This window comes from Bactrocera oleae, chromosome 3 (assembly GCF_042242935.1).
Source record: "Bactrocera oleae isolate idBacOlea1 chromosome 3, idBacOlea1, whole genome shotgun sequence".
Lineage (NCBI taxonomy): Eukaryota > Metazoa > Arthropoda > Insecta > Diptera > Tephritidae > Bactrocera > Bactrocera oleae.
In genome coordinates, this window is record NC_091537.1 from 3,742,332 (window position 1) to 3,760,337 (window position 18,006).

The 18,006-nt window shown below is 35.7% G+C and overlaps 1 protein-coding gene across 3 annotated transcripts in view; it reads right to left on the bottom strand.

The window, feature by feature from the left end:
- The window catches only part of LOC118682154 (SUN domain-containing ossification factor), a 50,892-nt gene that overhangs the window by 22,375 nt on the left and 10,511 nt on the right, over positions 1-18,006 (bottom strand). Inside the window, exon 1 of one of the 3 annotated variants that reach the window (XM_036369270.2) lies at positions 9,338-9,759. The exons of the other annotated variants lie outside the window; for them this stretch is intronic. The gene's annotated coding sequence lies outside the window, so the exon portion shown is untranslated. Of the gene's footprint in view, positions 1-9,337; positions 9,760-18,006 lie in introns of those variants that run through there. 3 annotated transcript variants of the gene reach the window in all.

The window sequence follows — 18,006 nt, forward strand, 5'->3', positions numbered from 1 at the left end:
GCGACAGGATCAAGGGAATGCAAAATTTTTCAAAAAGAATTACCCATTATTAATGTTATTAACTTATTCGATCGATGTCTTAAAAACTTAGTTCGCGTATATACAGACGGACTCTGATCATTGATTTTTCCTTCTGGGTGCTACAAACTGTATGGCAAACTTAAAATACCCTGTTCACGGTATAAATGTTCGACCTGACCTGTCGAAGTCGAACACAGTTTTACTTAACAAACATATGAGCCTAAACCTCCTTGTCAAAGCGGTAAATAAATATCTTTTATCAATGTAAAGGCCATTGAAATTTTTAAGCGACCATTTAAAAACTATACTATCGTATTCTCTTCAGAGAAAAAACTCGAATTAAAACCGATCAAACTACAAATTCCATACTTTTTTTGAAGTGAGTAAAAAATAGAACTGCGCTCCGCAATTTCAGAATGGGCTTTAGTGTTCAGTGTTACAAACCAACACACTTCATTGTCAGCGTTCCAAATATCATGAAGAAGTGAACTTAACATTCACTTTCACACTAGTCTGGGGCATATAAACCCGTATGAGTGTGTGCACTCCGCTGCCGGCTGCAGGATCTGTCTGAGCCTAACGATGTCGCGTGGTGAGTGGGTGCGACTAAAGTGATAGAAGTAACGGCAATGCGCCATAAAAAGCGAAGTGGCCATAAAAATGTGCACACGAAATGCCAGAAGAAAAAACACGACGGCGCGCACAAGAGCACCGAAATGATACAAACGTTCAGGAAAAGTGATCTCGGCATATGTTTGTGAAAACACATAAATTACTCATATTGAAATGCTGGCGGTAATGGCTGGCTGCCGCAAAATGCTTTGCATATTAATAGGCCAGAAAGCAAACCTTTATTACCACAATTAAGATGATATTAAATAAACGCTTCGAAAACAAAAACAATGAAAATAATCACAACAACAAGACTTTTGCTTAATTGCCATGAAGATATTGGTAAAGTGAGCGGCGAACGAACAACACTCAGTTACCGCGTCGTCGGTGCACAGGCTTGCTTGCTGGTAGTCGGGCAGCTAGCGGATTTTTGAGCCATTTATTTGACGTTCAACTGGCTGCCGTTTATTTATGGCAATGCCAGTATTTGGATGGAAGTCGTGAAAATATTTAAACTAACAAATGCGAACAATAATTTATTAATAGATAGGCACAATATTTGTATGTGTGAGGAGAGAGGTCTGAAGGCAGATAGTAGATTGTGCTCAAATTCAAGAGTACTTGTCTTCCATGTATTTATATTTGTCGATAGGTGGCGCTGAAATTGGTTCAAAAATGGATTTTACTTAACAATTTGGTCCATAATTGGTAGTGCTCGTATGTGGGTGAAGGTTTGCTGTTTTACAATACTTTCTTATAAAATAAGACTCTTAATTCGAGAACTTAGTACTTGAAATCTATATGCATCTTATAATATATATATGTATATAAAGTTTGGGCATAAATATACCCTGCCAAAATACTTGATGTAGAATAATTTATAATTTATATACATAATTTCCAATCATAATTTGTCAAAAATAATAACAGAAAATTAGAGTCTTTTAAACGCTATTATTTTGAAATCTACGTAATTCGAGCTACATCTATTGGCAGGTAGGTACAGGTCCGCGAGTCATTACCAAAAAATTGTCAGATTCGACGTAGCAGTAAACCTATCTAGATTTTCGCTACAACTAGAGTGAAAAATCATAATTCCGCTAACGAGAAATAGCCTTAAATTATGATAAATGAAAATACCAATCTGATTCGGTATTTGCTGTTACATACTGACCCGCATGAATGAGAACACTAACTTATTCGCATGGATACCATACTTATCTTCGTTGGACATCGAGCTGATTTAGTGAGTTAAAGGCTAATCACAGCTGCCAATGTGTTCATAACATTTATAGGTTATGTAGAAATTATGCTTCGTAAAATTTATTGGTTAAACTTTTTTGATGACTTCAAAACGGAAAAAAAGAAAATTCGAGTGCAATTAAATTCGCAGACACTCGAAACGGCACTCATGAAAATTGAGATTGCTTTGTTTACTTTCAATTCAATGTTAAGCTGAACTTTAATGTGCCAATAAGCGTGTCTTTAACAGTCACCCGCAAGTAAGGTGAACCATTTCGGTGCATAAATATTGTCAGTTGATATGATTTCGTGACGCTTTAAGTGCCAAATTTATGACTGTTTGAAAGAATTTTAATTAACGGAGTTTGCATACGCTTATGAATGTATGTGTGTGGCCAATACGAGGAAAATAGGTATAAAAAAATGCAGTCAAATTGAATGCCAGGAAAAGTTAGTTTTACCTTTCGCTTTAGTGCAATGGCGCATTTGTTTACGTGTGTATTTACGGTTTCCTTTCTGGTACCTTGATATATTTGTGTGTGTAACTGAATTTTCATAATTTTTCCACTTAATAAACTGTAAGATTGTGTTTGCAGTGGTGTATTCATAATTTCCTCGAAACTGATTTAGCTACATTTTATTGGAATTCCGCTCACAGATCTAAAATTTACATGGATATAAGGATATAAAATGATCATATTGATTTTCCCACGAGTGTTGGTTTGCACGTGTATTTTTAGGAAAAAAAAGAAACTTAACTCTTATAATACGATGGAAAATTTTGTGCAAAAAAAAGAGGGATGACGAAAGCTGTCTATCTATCTTTTTTTCTCTATAGTTCTAACCTAAGCTTCCAAACTTGCGTCCTGGAAACAGAAATCCAAATATTTCACTGACAAATTGTAGGGTTCGGCGTAGCGGCAAAATCTTGCACAATATATCTAGATTTTCGGTACAATTAAACCCCTAATGCCACTAACGAGCACTAGCCTAAAATTATGATAAATGAAAATACCAAACTGATTAGGTATTTGATGAAACATAGTGTCGAGATCCGAAGCACAACCTAACCTCAACTGGATGGATCCTTATAATGACTTTCTAATTCAAGATTGTGGACGTATCCGTAAAAGAGCTTCACTAAAGTATCACATCTACTTCAACATAACATAATGGAAACGCTCTAAGCTTTTACCATGCTATAGTAGGCAGAGGCACATCCCTATTAGGTTGGATCTGATTCGGAACATGTTCGGATCAATTTCAAAAATTTTGTTTCTAATAGCTGTGGCCCCTTAGTAAGCAATTAAAAGCCCATGCCATAAAATAAAATAATAAAAAATCATATTATGTGTTAATACTGGCAGCTTATCGTTACGGAATTCTGACCAAAAGTGGATAAGACGATTTCGCGAAATATATATGTAAAGCTAAAAATATAGATCAAGATCCAATTTTTTATTTTGTTTGAAATAGCGCAAATTCCTAAAATAAAGATCGCCCGAAGGAGTTCTCTTTAAAAATATGACTTCGAAGATTGGAATATAACCGCCATTTTGTATCAAAATGCCTTTTTTGCCTTATTAATAGAACAAATTATTAAAATATGATCTTAGTTTTCTGAGGGCTCTAGACTATTTTGGTTTGTGTTCTATTCGACCATAGAACATTTAGAGAATATGTGGTTACTGAGAACATTGTTCCTTTTTCCCTTTTCTGTTTAAGTGGTACTAGTATAGTTAGTTCGCTAGTCTATTACTCTAACTTAACTGAACATATTGCCACTACTCTTCTTTTCTCGTGAAAAAATGAAATCTTTACATCATTTCTCTGAAATGTTTCAAATTAATTACGTTGTCAACATTACAAAACACTTGAACAACTATTTATGAATAATAAAATAAATCCTTATTATATCTTTATATGCAAATAACGCAATTACGATAAAACATCGCGTCACTTAAAAGTTGAATAATGATAAATCGTATGCACTTATCTAAACAATATGCATGTTACGGCAAAACCGACAAATTCCGACATAAATCTTTCAAATCGGCTTTAACTTTTCGAAAAGCAAACGCAACTGGATAGTTAAAATGGGATTGGAAATGGAAAATATAAAATGGAGAGTGAGAGCGCAAATAAAAAAAAAACGAAGAGATAAGCTTCCTTTCTGTCTATTTACTGTTAGCTGTGAAAGCACATTGACAGACATATAAACACACATAAATGATTTTCAATTGTGTATGATTTGTTATAGCTATATTTATTACTGTGTGTTTTCAAATCAATATGTTTTGACGCTCCAAAATGCCTGCAATTATCTTTATGAATATTCACAGTGGGAAAATTCGCATAAAATTCGAAAACTTGAGAAATTTGGTGATTGTAAAATTAAGCGCATTGTTATGCGATAAATAACAGTACATATGTATGTATTAGTTGCGTGTGTGTGTGTGTGTTATTGCAGCAAATGAAATACATTTGCATAAGAAATGTTGATTGGAAAATATAATTAAACTTTAGCGAATGCCTATAGTAGACAAAAATTCAAAGGAACATGTTAAAAAAAAACGGAAAAAGTAATGCAAAAGATAAGAAGAGCTTAATAGCTGGAGGAAAATTTATGATAATGAAGAAAAAGTTGCGACGCCAATAAATGTAATTTTGTGAGCATGATAAACAATATACGTCAGTGAAAATTAAATGCTTTTAGCAGGTAATAAATTATATGATTTCCGCACCGCAGTTTCTCCGGGGCGTATGAGTGACATTAATTGTTTTACCCTCTTCGAACTTCGCCAACAAATAGTGCCATCACTGTGATTGCACATACATATATTTAATGTAAAGTTATTCCATGTCATTATCAAAAATCCCTAAAACACAGCTAACGAAAGTTAGGAAAAGTCATAAAAGATGACAGGTCGAAAAAACAGGTGGAAATACATAGAGCAGACCGCAGCTAATATTTTTATTACATGCCACCCTTAGTAACAGAATTTAGTTTTAGATAATTTTGTAAGGGTTTCGAATATTTTAGACTTTCAAAATATTCTCCATAAATTTGAAATTTTACCGGAAAATTGTTTCGGCGATACGAAGGTATTTGTAATAATTTTTTAGCTCAGTGTGGTCGGGTCCCAAAGCTTTAAATGCGTTTTATCGAAAAGCTGTTTTCGGAGTCGATGAGGAAAAATTCGCCGCAACGAAATGTAAATTTTTTCACAAAAACTACTTTTTTTATTATTCATCATCACCTGTCTTCATGTATTGCACCAAATTTTTATACTCTCGCAACCTGTTGCTACAGAGTATAATAGTTTTGTTCACCTAACGGTTGTTTGTATCACCTAAAATTAATCGAGTTAGATATAGGGTTATGTATATATAAATGATCAGAATGAAGAGACGAGTTGAAATCCGGGTGACTGTCTGTCCGTCCGTCCGTCTGTCCGCCCGTCCGTGCAAGCTCTAACTTGAGTAAAAATTGAGATATCTTTATGAAACTTAGTAGACATGTTTCATGGTACCGTGAGACGGTTGGTATTGCAGATGGGCGTAATCGGACCACTGCCACGCCCACAAAACGCCATTAATCAAAAACAAATAACTTGCCATAACTAAGCTCCGCAACAAGATACAAGACTGTTATTTGGTACACAGGATCACATTAGGGAGGGGCATCTGCAGTTAAAATTTAAAAAAAAATTAAAAAAAGTGGGCGTGGTCCCGCCTCTAATAGGTTTAATGTGCATATCTCCTAAACCGCTAATGCTATAATAACAAAATTCACTGGAAGCAAATGTTTTTAGCACTTCTATTGACGGTGTGAAAATAGTTGAAATCGGGTGGCAACTCCGTCCACTTCCCATATAACGGTACTGTTAAAAACTACTAAAAGCGCGATAAATCAAGCACTAAATACGCCAGAGACATTAAATCTTATCTCTGAGATGGTATAAATTGGCTTTATAGAAACCGCGTTCAAAATTAGTCAGTGGGCGTGGCACAGCCCACTTTTAGGTGAAAACCCATATCTTGAGATCTGCTCAACCGATTTCAACCAAATTCGGTGCATAACGTTCTTTTCATGTTTCTATGTCATAGTGCGAAAATGGGCGAAATCGGACTACAACCACGCCTACTTCCCATGTAACACCATTTTCAATTCCATCTGATTCTTTCACTTTCCACTATGCAAATCAGGTAACAATGATTATATCGGGGTAAAACTTTGCGTGAATAATGCAATTAAAGTATGCCACCCTGCGGCCAAAAATTGTCTAAATCGAACCAAAACTGTTCAAACCCCTAAGTACTAAATATGTGGACCCCAGTGCCTATAGTTGACCCTCTACCGAAAATATCAGTCAATCCACAAAGAAATCTCAAACGAGTATACCATTTGACTTTGCGAGAGTATAAAATGTTCGGTTACATCCGAACTTAGCCCTTCCTTACTTGTTATTTTATATATTTTTTTGAAGGAAAATTAATAAGTCTTCTTTCTAGTTAAGGTAAAAATATTGATATAACCAAATCAGGATGCAATAAAAATACATTTAAATATAAATACATTTAAGGTGTGATTTTAATCGAAACAATAAAACAAAGTTTAGATTTTTGACGTTCTACTTTTCTTATTTATGATTGGAAACATTTTCTTTATCAGACATTCAGCTTGTAATGTATTCTGCACCATTCCCCATTATAAATAGAGGTCTAACACAGAAAGGAAATATAATATAGACATCTCTGGTTAAATAATACTTTTACTTAACTTAATAAAAGGTAAACTAATTGACCAAATTTAAAAGTATGAATATTGTGGTAAGTCTTGTCAAAGAAAGCGGAATTCGTCGACTAACAAAAGGCTGATCAAAATTATATAAAAGGAAAATATACAAATATATTCTAATATTTTCATTGCATTGAAGAGTTTATTTTAATAGTATTTGATGTGTACCATAGCAAGAGTAACGCGTGATCGAATCTTCTGGTATACTTATATATATATTTTTTCGTATGTAAAGTTCATACCGAATCATACACACATATGTAGGTATATGTATGTATGTACATCTGTTAATGAGTTTATTGAATCATTGAATTTTATGAACTCACCGAAAGCAAAAGCAAAGAAGATTACATATATAATAATAAAAGCTTCGCTTAGCTAAATTATTTTGCTAAAACTATTTAATTGTGAATAAACATGCATTCACACATACAGACACACATAATGAATGCAGTAGGCATATTCGGCGTCGCAAATTGATGAAGTGTTGTAAAAAGTGTAAGTTACTACTTTTTTTCTTGCTTTTTTCTCTCGAAGCATTTATTATACGTAATTGGTGAGTTGGGCCAGCGGAGTGCAGATGAGTTTAAATGCGGCATTTTGCTTTGTGACGGCATGCAGCTACAACAAGAATATGTATACGTATGGCAACAACAATGACAGTAGTGGAAACAAACGTTGCCATGCGGCGTGTGCAGTCATGCAACAAGTGGCAACATATGGCGGGCTGGCTGGCTGGCTGCCGCAAAGGCTACTGCACGAACAAATGTGGCAATAACAAAGCAGTGGCAATGGCAATAAGCCGGTTAATAAGCAGATTTGAAGGCCAACCGTTGTATATAACTTTACTATTCGAATATGAGTATAAATGTATATATTAAATATAAATGGTATGTATGTATGTAGCTAAGTACGTCCATATGGCAAATTAAAATGATAAACCAAATTAAATGTTGTAGTTGTTGGAATGCTGTCGTGATTTTCTTTTATTTTACTTTTCTATTACTTTTGCTTTAATTCGAGCTTAAAGCGCTCAAGGGATTTCATTTATAAATTGTGTTAGGTACTAAATTTATTCAACAGCAATTATTGTTCAATATTAAGCAAGATTTTTTCAATTAAATTGCTATAAGGTTTTTGTAAGTTCAGTTTTAAACAATTAACCTTTTCGTGATAAATTTTTTACATTTGATAAACAAAATAAATTTTATTATGAGATATATAATTTTTCTATATATACTTTTCAATTATTTATTTTATAAAATATATTAATCATTCTTTTATTATATAATATTTTTTTTTAACTTCGGGTATATTTTCCCTGCAGAGTAATAAATTTTATAATTTATTATTATAAGATTTATTTAATGTTTTTTATATTATTTTGTAGTAATGTTATGATTTTGTTCGATGCAATATTTTATTTGATAAAAATAAAATGAATATATATATAAATTCAATATTTTATTCGATTATTACAGCATTTAAACCCCTATTCGCGCACTTAGGAAATTGTTAATATTGTGTCAAAATGTAAAAATGCTTGATATAACTAAATGATTCGAAGTGTAAAATAAATTAATATTGAAGATAAAATATTAAATATTTTAGATAAAATGTGTAATTTATAACCAATTTTAAGTTTATTTTTCGAATTTTTTCATTTTCAATATTACATATTTTTGTAACTCAAAATTATTAGTAATTGTGACATTTACAATATAAAACATGTATATATACATATTACCACTTATAAAACCATAAACAATTTTGTTTTATTTTAATGACATATTTGTTCTCTTAAATATTATTTATGATAGCCTATAACACAATTAAATAAAAAATTTTTAAATTAAATTAAATAAAAAAATAGAAACGGAACGATTAGGAGTTTAAGCATGTCATTTTAAATAATATTTTGAACATATTCACTAAGTTTCAGCTTAATGTAAATTAATGTATCCTTGCGTGTATGTATATTTTGACCGGATTATTAAATTGTTGATTCCACTTATATAATAGTTATTTTATAATTTATTTTTTTGACAAAAAATATTTTATTTAATACTTTTTTTTGCTTTATGCCATAAATATTAAATTTTTTTATGTTTTCATATGTTCTACTCTATGAATATTTAAATATTTTCATTCATTGTTTTTTTGTCAACTTAGCTGTTTTTACAAAATTTACTCTATATTTCATGTTGAAATAAAATAATATTTAATTACACTTGTTTTACAAATTCCAAAATAAAACAAAAAAAAAGTATCTAGTCTAGTTACTTGGTTTTTAAAATAAATACATATTTGTATTATTAAAACATTTCTAATTAAAAAATCTATTTCTTTCATATTTCAAAAAAATTTTGTAAGTTTTTATGAAAACTTTTTAAATTTATATTTAATATATTAAGTAAGGTGTTATTAATTAAATATTATTTTTTATTCAAAATTCATTAAAATTTAGTAAGCGTATTTTTTGCAAACATTATAAAGACACAAATTGAGTATAAATATTTATCTATTTTAAGCATAAATAGTTTTATTTTCAACTTGTTTAATTTCGTTGTCCTTTATATTAAAATCCTTTCCTGCTTTAATCATTCTTTAAATAAAAAATATATCAAAAAATAACAATTAAAAAAATAAAATTCTCCATACGCTTTCGTGAAAGTGCACTGCCGGCACTGTATATCACTTAACAAATATAAAAATATTTGAGAAAACAAAAAAAAAAATTATTTTCTTTGCAACTCTGCATAGAAACACGCAAATAGGATGCGTACGGAAACGCACAAAAACAAAACAAACGAACACAAGCACACTTTCTGCGAAACCGAACGCGTAAACACTTGCAATTATCTTCTTCTTTGCAAAAAAAAAATCAAACTTAGCGTCCTTAAATATATACGTAGACGTATATTAATTTATATGGCAGGACATCAAAGCGTCCACTCGTCCCTTGGATGGCACTTGTGTGTGGCTGTATATAAGTGTTAAATAAAATAAGGAGGCGTATGGTGCAATAAAGCAACGCGCGCGTCACGCGGTTTAACGCGACACCAGAGCGCCGCTCGATACGAACGCGTGGAAAACTCAGTGGAAACTGAACGATAATCCAATGAAATTGTAATAATTATGGAGCGCGCTGCGCCACAAGTGTGCAAATTGCACAGCGCTGCCAACGAGTGAGTGGCAACACCGAGTTGACAGATTGGCGGCGGAGAAAACCGCAGAGGCAAGCGGCAAGGCTAAAAGTATGCTGGTAAAAAGTGCGATATACAAGAAATATGCAATGCATACATATGAAGAAACACAACAACAACTGCTGCTGAGCAGTCAATGCATTTTTGAGTAAGTTGCCGCAAAAGCAATAACCAAAACAACAGCAATAACACACAACTGGGTATAAGCCAAACCAAAAAAGTGGGCGACATTAATAACAACAAAATATAGCGAATCGAATGTGAACTGCACATGCACATGCACAACACAACAACAATAGCAACAAATGTGTCTGCAAAGTCGGCGCGTTTGCATTTGCAGCAACAATTGCACCGAACCAATAGCAGCTGATTGCCGACTGCAAAGCGGCGACAGCAACAACATGTGTTGCAGAATCGATAAGAGTGCTCAGCAGCGGCTGATGAGCTTGTGTGTGAGAACGCGCGCGAGAGCAAAAGAGCGCCCAGGTGGAAAAGTGAGAAAAACTCGAGGAAAATACCGGAGTGCAGAGCGTATAACTTTTTTGTTGCGAAAAAATGTTGTCATATTTAATCGACAGCGCAGTGGCAATAAATGAAAAGCAATAAAAAGAAATAAAAATACAACACTGTTACTAACAACTAAACAACAACTAAGCGTAATGCGTACAAGTAAATTAACCACAACAAACATGTAGCCACAGGTGCAGCGCCTGCGTTCGATGCGGCCGCCTTCCCGTTGTCGTAAATGCAAAAACAAAAGTAACAATAAGTAAATACAACAACGTAACAATGCAGCTTGAGGCCCTGTTGAAAAGCAGCTGTCAGTTAAAGCAATATAAATAATGCGTGCAAAAGAAATGTGCGACAAAGTAAAATGTACAACAAATACACGCATGTGTAATTAAATCAATAAAAATCAAATAATTGTGCAACTAACTGAGAGCAAAAGAAAAAGATTGGCTCTGGACCATAGCATATGGCAATTAAAAGTTATTATCAATTTTACTACGGTAATATTCATGGGTACCTATTATGGCCAATAAATTTACTCAAGGCAATTAATATAAACAATTTAGTTAAGCTTTATTAAAAATGTGTACCAGCAGCTCCTATAACTGTGAAAATCGGTCTAACATGGCATCAAAGCAGCCTTATTCTTTTAGATTTGTGCACAATGGATCCGGCATCCTTGTAACCATGTTGCATTCTACTAAGTAACACAGCTTCCAGGCTCTTTCGGCATTTTTTAGTTTTGGAAGTAAATCATTTCCTCAATAATTTGTCAGACTGGGTTTACACACGAAATGTTTTGTTGCTCATTATCAGGAAATTCTCTTTTGGTGTCGCTCAGTGCGTTAATACGAGCTGCACGAGTCCAGCAACACGCAACAAATTTTCTCTTGTGTTTACTATTTGTTTGATCTTCCGACACGATCAGATGAAGGATTCTGCTGCATCGATGACTTTTTAAATTAACCATGCCGTTGAAAGTTCGCCTCAAATCTCGAATTCAGAGATGAGCACTTACTTCTATTTACGAGAACATTTTAAAAATAAAATCACTTATACTTATTCTGTTACCGTCGCATCAAAAGATAAAAATTACTGTAAACTTATAAAATCGCAATAATAAAGATAGTGAAGTAAGAAATAAATCAACATTCGAGCGTGTGTGGGCTGATATGTGGTATAGCAGCAACAACAACTTAAGCCGAGACCCAGCTCAGTCAAACGACGAAACGAATGCGCATTGTCATTGTTAACTTTATATAAACTTCGGCTTCGTATGCAAACGCGTGTGGCTATGGCTCGTGTTTTGACCACCACCACTGCCAAGGAAGTGCTGCGTCAAATTAATGAGTCACTGTCAACATTGCTCCGATAGTTGTAATCATTGCTTTTGCTTTTTCTACAGCGCCTTTATGTGAGTTTCTACGTAGAGGACGGTGGTATGTATGTATGGGCACTTTTTTATTTATTGCGGATCTCCATAACTTTAAAGTAGTAGAATTCCATTCAGTGGATTGCGGATTTGGAAAATGAGTTCTGGAGAATCTAAAATTATAAATAAATTCAATAGCGCTTCGAAGAGCGCTTTAAAATAGCGTAGCTTATTTTGCAGAGCATAATGAAATGATAACAAAAAAAAAACGCACTTAAAGGAACCTGGTCTGAAGTTTTAACCAAGCTGCGATTTTTAAATATCGGGAAATCAAATAGAGCAGTGGTCAATTTGGATCTATTTGCAATACATTCTGAGAGTGGAGTGGCTTATTTCCGCGCCCAGGTTCTTCTATAGTGACCAAAAATCACAAATTCAGAGTTTCTGACAATAGACCTGCTATTCATTTTCAAACTATCGACACAGAAGTCGGCTTGGCCTATATATGTATATCATATGACGATATCGACAAAGCAATTATACAATATTTATCAGAAATACATGCTTCGAGCAACAGGATCTTACTGGACCCGACCACATCTCACTGTCAGTAATGAAAATTTTGAAATCGAATCTGGGATGGCCTTCAGGGCTTTCAGCAAAAATAATGTTAAGATGCTCTGCTGTTCCTCATAAAATAAAGGTTTTAGCCATCTAGAAAAAAAAATTATCGTTTCGTTTTGCACGCGTTGTTTATATGGACCAGTCCCGGTCAAATTTTACAAAAAAAAACTTCATTACCTTACTTCGACTATATTTAGAGAACTTTGCAAAGAATTAATAAATTACTATTCCGAATTGCAACACTGTGACTCTAATGCTTCTAAAGTGAACAGTTTTTGCTTGAACAAAAATTGAACTAGTGTGAGTAATAAACTCACATGAAGTGCAGTTGTAATTGCATTACTGTTATATAACTAAAATATTTTTGACACTTGATTTATTTATTTATTTCATACCGTTTTTTTCGAATAATCGAGCACATTTAAGTGGTCTACAAATATTTCTTATACTGAGTACCTGAACCTGAGGGAAATGTAGAAATATTATGACATTTTAATGCGCTTTGAAGACATAAGGTGATGCAATAACAAATTAGACACGCGTGTTACATATCGAATAAGTACACTTGGCGCTTAAATTCCGTGCCTATGAGTGGAAAAACGCGCATCTATTACTTCCTCCATTGCGACTTGGCACTTCCTTTACACACATATACACACAGAGCGACACACTCGTAGCCACACGTGAGCGCGCTTACTGTTTCAAGACACACTTGAAAAAGACATTTTCTATAATTGCAAACGACTTGAAATATGGATAAACAAAGCAAAGAGTGACTTTAGGCACTTTTCGGACACTTTGAATACTTAAGACTTAAGTCCAGGCACTCAACGGTCGCCGTGCTCAACTGACCTCAAATATACTCGTTGAAAATTGTTCGCTGGCAGTGTTGCGCTTCGTGTGTTGCTTATTTCGTATGCGATCGGAATCGGTAAAAATAACAAATCCACTTCATTAACATTTACATAATAGTTTTTTGTTAGTTTAACATGCTGTTTTATCGCTATTGGCAGCAGCAGCGGCTGTTAAAAGTTGCATATTCGATGTGAATTTGAAATTGAATTTGCGTTCGCGTTTGAGTTGGAAGTTGTTTAAATGCAAATGTAAGCGCCGAAACGTTTGACTTCGACTTGACAGCTACAGTTGAACCGATTGCTGCATTACAATTGCTCTATTCAACGATGTCACTGCAGATAGTGTTGTTGTTACGCCTGCTGTTGGCAGTTTTTGCTGTTGTTGGTGTCATTGAGTGCATTTATCTTAAGAATTGCAGCAACAAGCCTCATTGTGACAGACTTACACACCAGCAGTCAGATACCGGCCACGACGACGACGGCGGAGACGATGATGGCGATGGCGTTGGCGATGACGACGAAGACGACGACTCTGTCGGCTGTTAAGCGACAGACGAGCGCAGATAATAATGTTTTAAGTGTGCCTGGCATTTAAGCCGGCCGGCTGGCTCGCTGGCTGGCTGCTTGACCAGCCAGGTTTAGGCAGTGTTGGAGTGTCTAATTTTTATTCGATGCTTTGTTTACTCGGTCTCTAGCGTATGCGTCGAACAAAAGTGAAATTGTTGGCAATAAATTTTTGGGCAACATAAAACAAATAAATGCAACAATATAATTTGTCCAATGCTATGCTAACGGCAAAGGTTACCAAATTGCAATGCACACACACACATCCACGCTTTCTTGTCGGCATTTCTATCTACATATGTATACACATACTCATGTATGTATGTACGTAAGTGTAGGTTTAAGTGTCGATATACCCACGCTGAACCCCAAACGTAATGTAATGGTCACGGTAATCTGTGCCGGAGCATGGTGGCGGCCGTACGGTATTTTCTTCACACAGTGTTTGAAAATGGGCGTTTTGTTGGAAAATCAATTAGTCAATAACTGAATCAATAAACAATCGACTTTTTCTCGTCTCAATCGAAACTCCGTTACTTGACTATGTCTCGAAATTGACAAGGTAGAAACAGAATGTGAAATAATTCGAATTCAGCCACAAATTTTGAATAATCTAGTTCCTGAAACCCAAGAATCTTTATTGGCAAACCTTTGTAATAGATTAATATGGAAAGCAGAAAAAAGTGGGACGGTGTAAGTGTGGTGGATATGGATTTTTTCAAATATTCGTATAAAAGTGAATGAAAATTAAATCAATTAAAATAAATTATGTCGGTTTGAACGGCTTGTATGATTGAGATTTTGGTCCAAGCGAGAGAGGGAGAGAGAAACAATGGAACTCATTACCTCTAACAGTTCATTATAGCTGGGGATAAATTTATTTCTATATTCTATATTCGCTGTATCTGCGACTTGGACCCGTGGTATAGCTTTTAGACGTATTCGATTAAGGAATAATCTCCTTGATTTCTTACTAGAACAACGCAAGGGTTAAATTTAGAATATGTAAATTGGTTCTTTCTAGGCTTAAAGTTGTATATTCAAAAAAGTTGTACCTACAAGTATTACATATACTTAAAATTTAATCTAGGCCGGATATTACAAAAGGCGCAAAAGAAGCACTAGCTACATTGTCAACAACATAAATCTACTGTATCAAGTCTTCTTTTTCTAAGGTTCAAATAAACTGCAAAGTTGGATTATTCTAAAATTTGGAGTCAAAAGAAATTGGTCCCAGTAAATTAGAGCGTAGGAGAACAAAATTATCATTTATCCCAAATAATTTGTATAAAAAGTCTGAACCACTCAGATTCGTCGACATTACTTTGGTGGAAAACTTCGTTTAGCAACAAGGCGCTTGATCATCGGTATTGTAATCTCTGTCTTTCTACACAGATCTCTCTCTCTCTCTCTCTCTCTCTCTCTCTATAACTAAAGCGTAGCTATTGCCGCTGAAGTATGTTAAGTCGAAATTCCGACTAAGTAGAAGGTGACAGGTTATCGTGGTAGCCGAATAAACAAAAAAACAATTCTCGAGAATGTTGAAAATGTTCTACTTCTGTCGTTGCGATTTCCGTAAAAAAAACTTGAGTTGATAATACTGCATGATCATCTTTTCATACGAAGAATACTATACAAAGTCGAAAAAATCGAAGTTCTCTGAACTCAAAACATTATGACACATCAAACCAATTGGAAACTGCACCACTGTCCAACAACAAGTCATAAAAGTTCGGATAAGGGAAGTGGTGGGCGGCCGTAGGTGTATTCCCATTGGATTGGAATGAATTGTGGCGCTGTGGTGCAGTGGTTTGGTCGTATTTCTTCCACAAATGAAAACGAATTTTCCTTTCGGCCACATTTGCATGTTGATTTATTAATTTATTTGCGACTTTATTGTGCACCGCCGTCATGGCACGCCGCATTGTCTGGCCAGTCGTCCAGTCAAGTAAGTACCTACTGTCCGCTGAAGTCCGGCAGTGAAGACAGACGCCGGTGACTGAGTATGCGAATCTAATCAGATGCCGGTCAAATGAAAAGACGGACAAACCGACAATGTAGATACTAAACAAACAAAGAGTGAAGTCGCCGCTAAATGCGCGACTACGTCAGGCGGGAGTTACGAGAGAAGAGTTGAAAAGTAAACAACAACAAAAAGTGCGCATAACAAATAAGGTGAAACAAAAAAGTGAAAAAAGCTAATGATGATGGTAGGAAGAATTGGTATGAAAAAAACCAACCGGCTGATGCAGGCAGGCAACAAAACCTTACTAACAATTCTGTCCGTCCGTCCACTCGTGTAGTTAACCGTCTACTTGTACATAGCTGTCGCGTCCAGTTCATTCAGCAACTTTTAAAATACAAAGTGGGTAGGCTGCGACGGTGGCTATAAGGATGGCGTTGGTGGCACACGGCAACTCGACTGCTTTGGGAGTCCGCTGCTGCGGCTGCCGGCCTGTGAGTTTTTCAGATTGTCTTTCCGCCGACTTACAAATGAATGAAATGTTTACTTTGCAATGTTTGTGGCGATAACGAAAGGTGGGTATTTTCGACTATTTTTTATCGCGTCTTTACGAAGTTTTTCATTGATTTTTTTCTTCGCGTTTAAGCTTGCGCATATCAATTGCGAATGTTTGGCTTTGCAGAGCGCCTGTGAACTCGCCATATATGGCGAACGGCGCGGCAACGAGTCGAGTTTAAATGGCAGCAGCAGAAAAAAAATAAAACAAGTAAAACGGTTAAAAAATCAGTTACAGCCAGCTCAAGCAGCGGCGCATACATAATGCATTGCCGCCTCCTTCAGTGGCTTACGACGCAGCCCAAAAACACTTGGACAGTTGCAGTTAAGTATCTACAAGTCAGGAAAATGCGCCACAGTCGTAGATCAAAACACCAGCACCATGACTTAAGAGCGTGGAAATGTGTTGTATGGAGGAAATAATGCAACAAATACAGCCATAAATAATGCAGCTGGCAGAAAACGCCGAAAATAAAAAATTAAAACGCTAAATATAAAGTTAAAAAAAAGTCTTGTAGCACAATGGCGAACGTGAAAAATGCGTCACTCAACGAATTCCCAGCGCAATTATTGCCAGCAATCACAAGACTGAATTGCCAGCAATTGCAGCAACGCACTGATTACATCGCGCATTGCGCACCGCTTATGTGCGCGCGAAGCCAGCTAGTATCGACCGCTTGGGATTCACTTTTATTCGTCGGTCGATTGGCGCGCAAGATCGCGATCGCTGCGCAATAAAGTTGAATTCGACGGCAGGCAGCCGAGCTCATTTGCATTAAGCGCAAATTTGTGAAGTTTAAATAAATACGGACTGGCGCGGTATGAAAGCGCGCAATCACACACGTACACGTTTAGTTTCAGGTTCATCTTGCGTGTTGCTGCTGCGCCGATCGCGATCACTGCCATCAAGCCAATCCGCAGCGCGTTGCGGCAGTTCCGTGCGCTGTGCGATCGAATCGGAGTAATTGCAAATTTTGAATGATTGCGCGGCGGCGCTTGTGCTATCGAAACAACTACAATGAAGACAGCATCAAATCATCTCGAAAACGTCAGTTCACGCATAAGATTGTAGTTTGATAGTTGCAGACTTTTTTGTATGCCAACATGCTATACTCCCGCGCGATGTGGCGGCTGTCCGCTTGTCTAGCCTGTCTGTCGCATTTAAACTGTGATCTCGTCATCATGATCCTGACTTTTCGCTGTTCAGCAGCCAATGACAACACAAAAACGACGCTCAACAGCAGCAGCAGCAGCAACACAAGTCGCGCTTACTTGAATAAACAAGATCACACATGTGTCGTGTGCGGCGTCGGCGGTTGCGACGGCGGCAACGTTGATGGCAAATATGTATTTTGTGAGTTTATCGTCGCTTGTTATTTGCAACGATCATCGTTTATTGCTGCGGTATTTGTGCGAAAATTGTTTTGTCTGCGACTTGATAATGAAAGTGAAAGTACTAGCGCGGCTTACATGTAAGTGTCGGGCCTCCGTACTCGCATGTGGGTATATTAAGTAAGCAAGTGCACACGTAAGTACCGCTGCTGCATAAGTAAGTATTTTTTTTTGTTGGTGCGTTAAAATAATCGTAAAAGTTTAGCTAAAGCGTAGGCTATGCTGAATTGCTCACCCGCCTGTGCCTCCCGTCATAACTGCACATGCATACAATGGCCAGTCAGGCTATT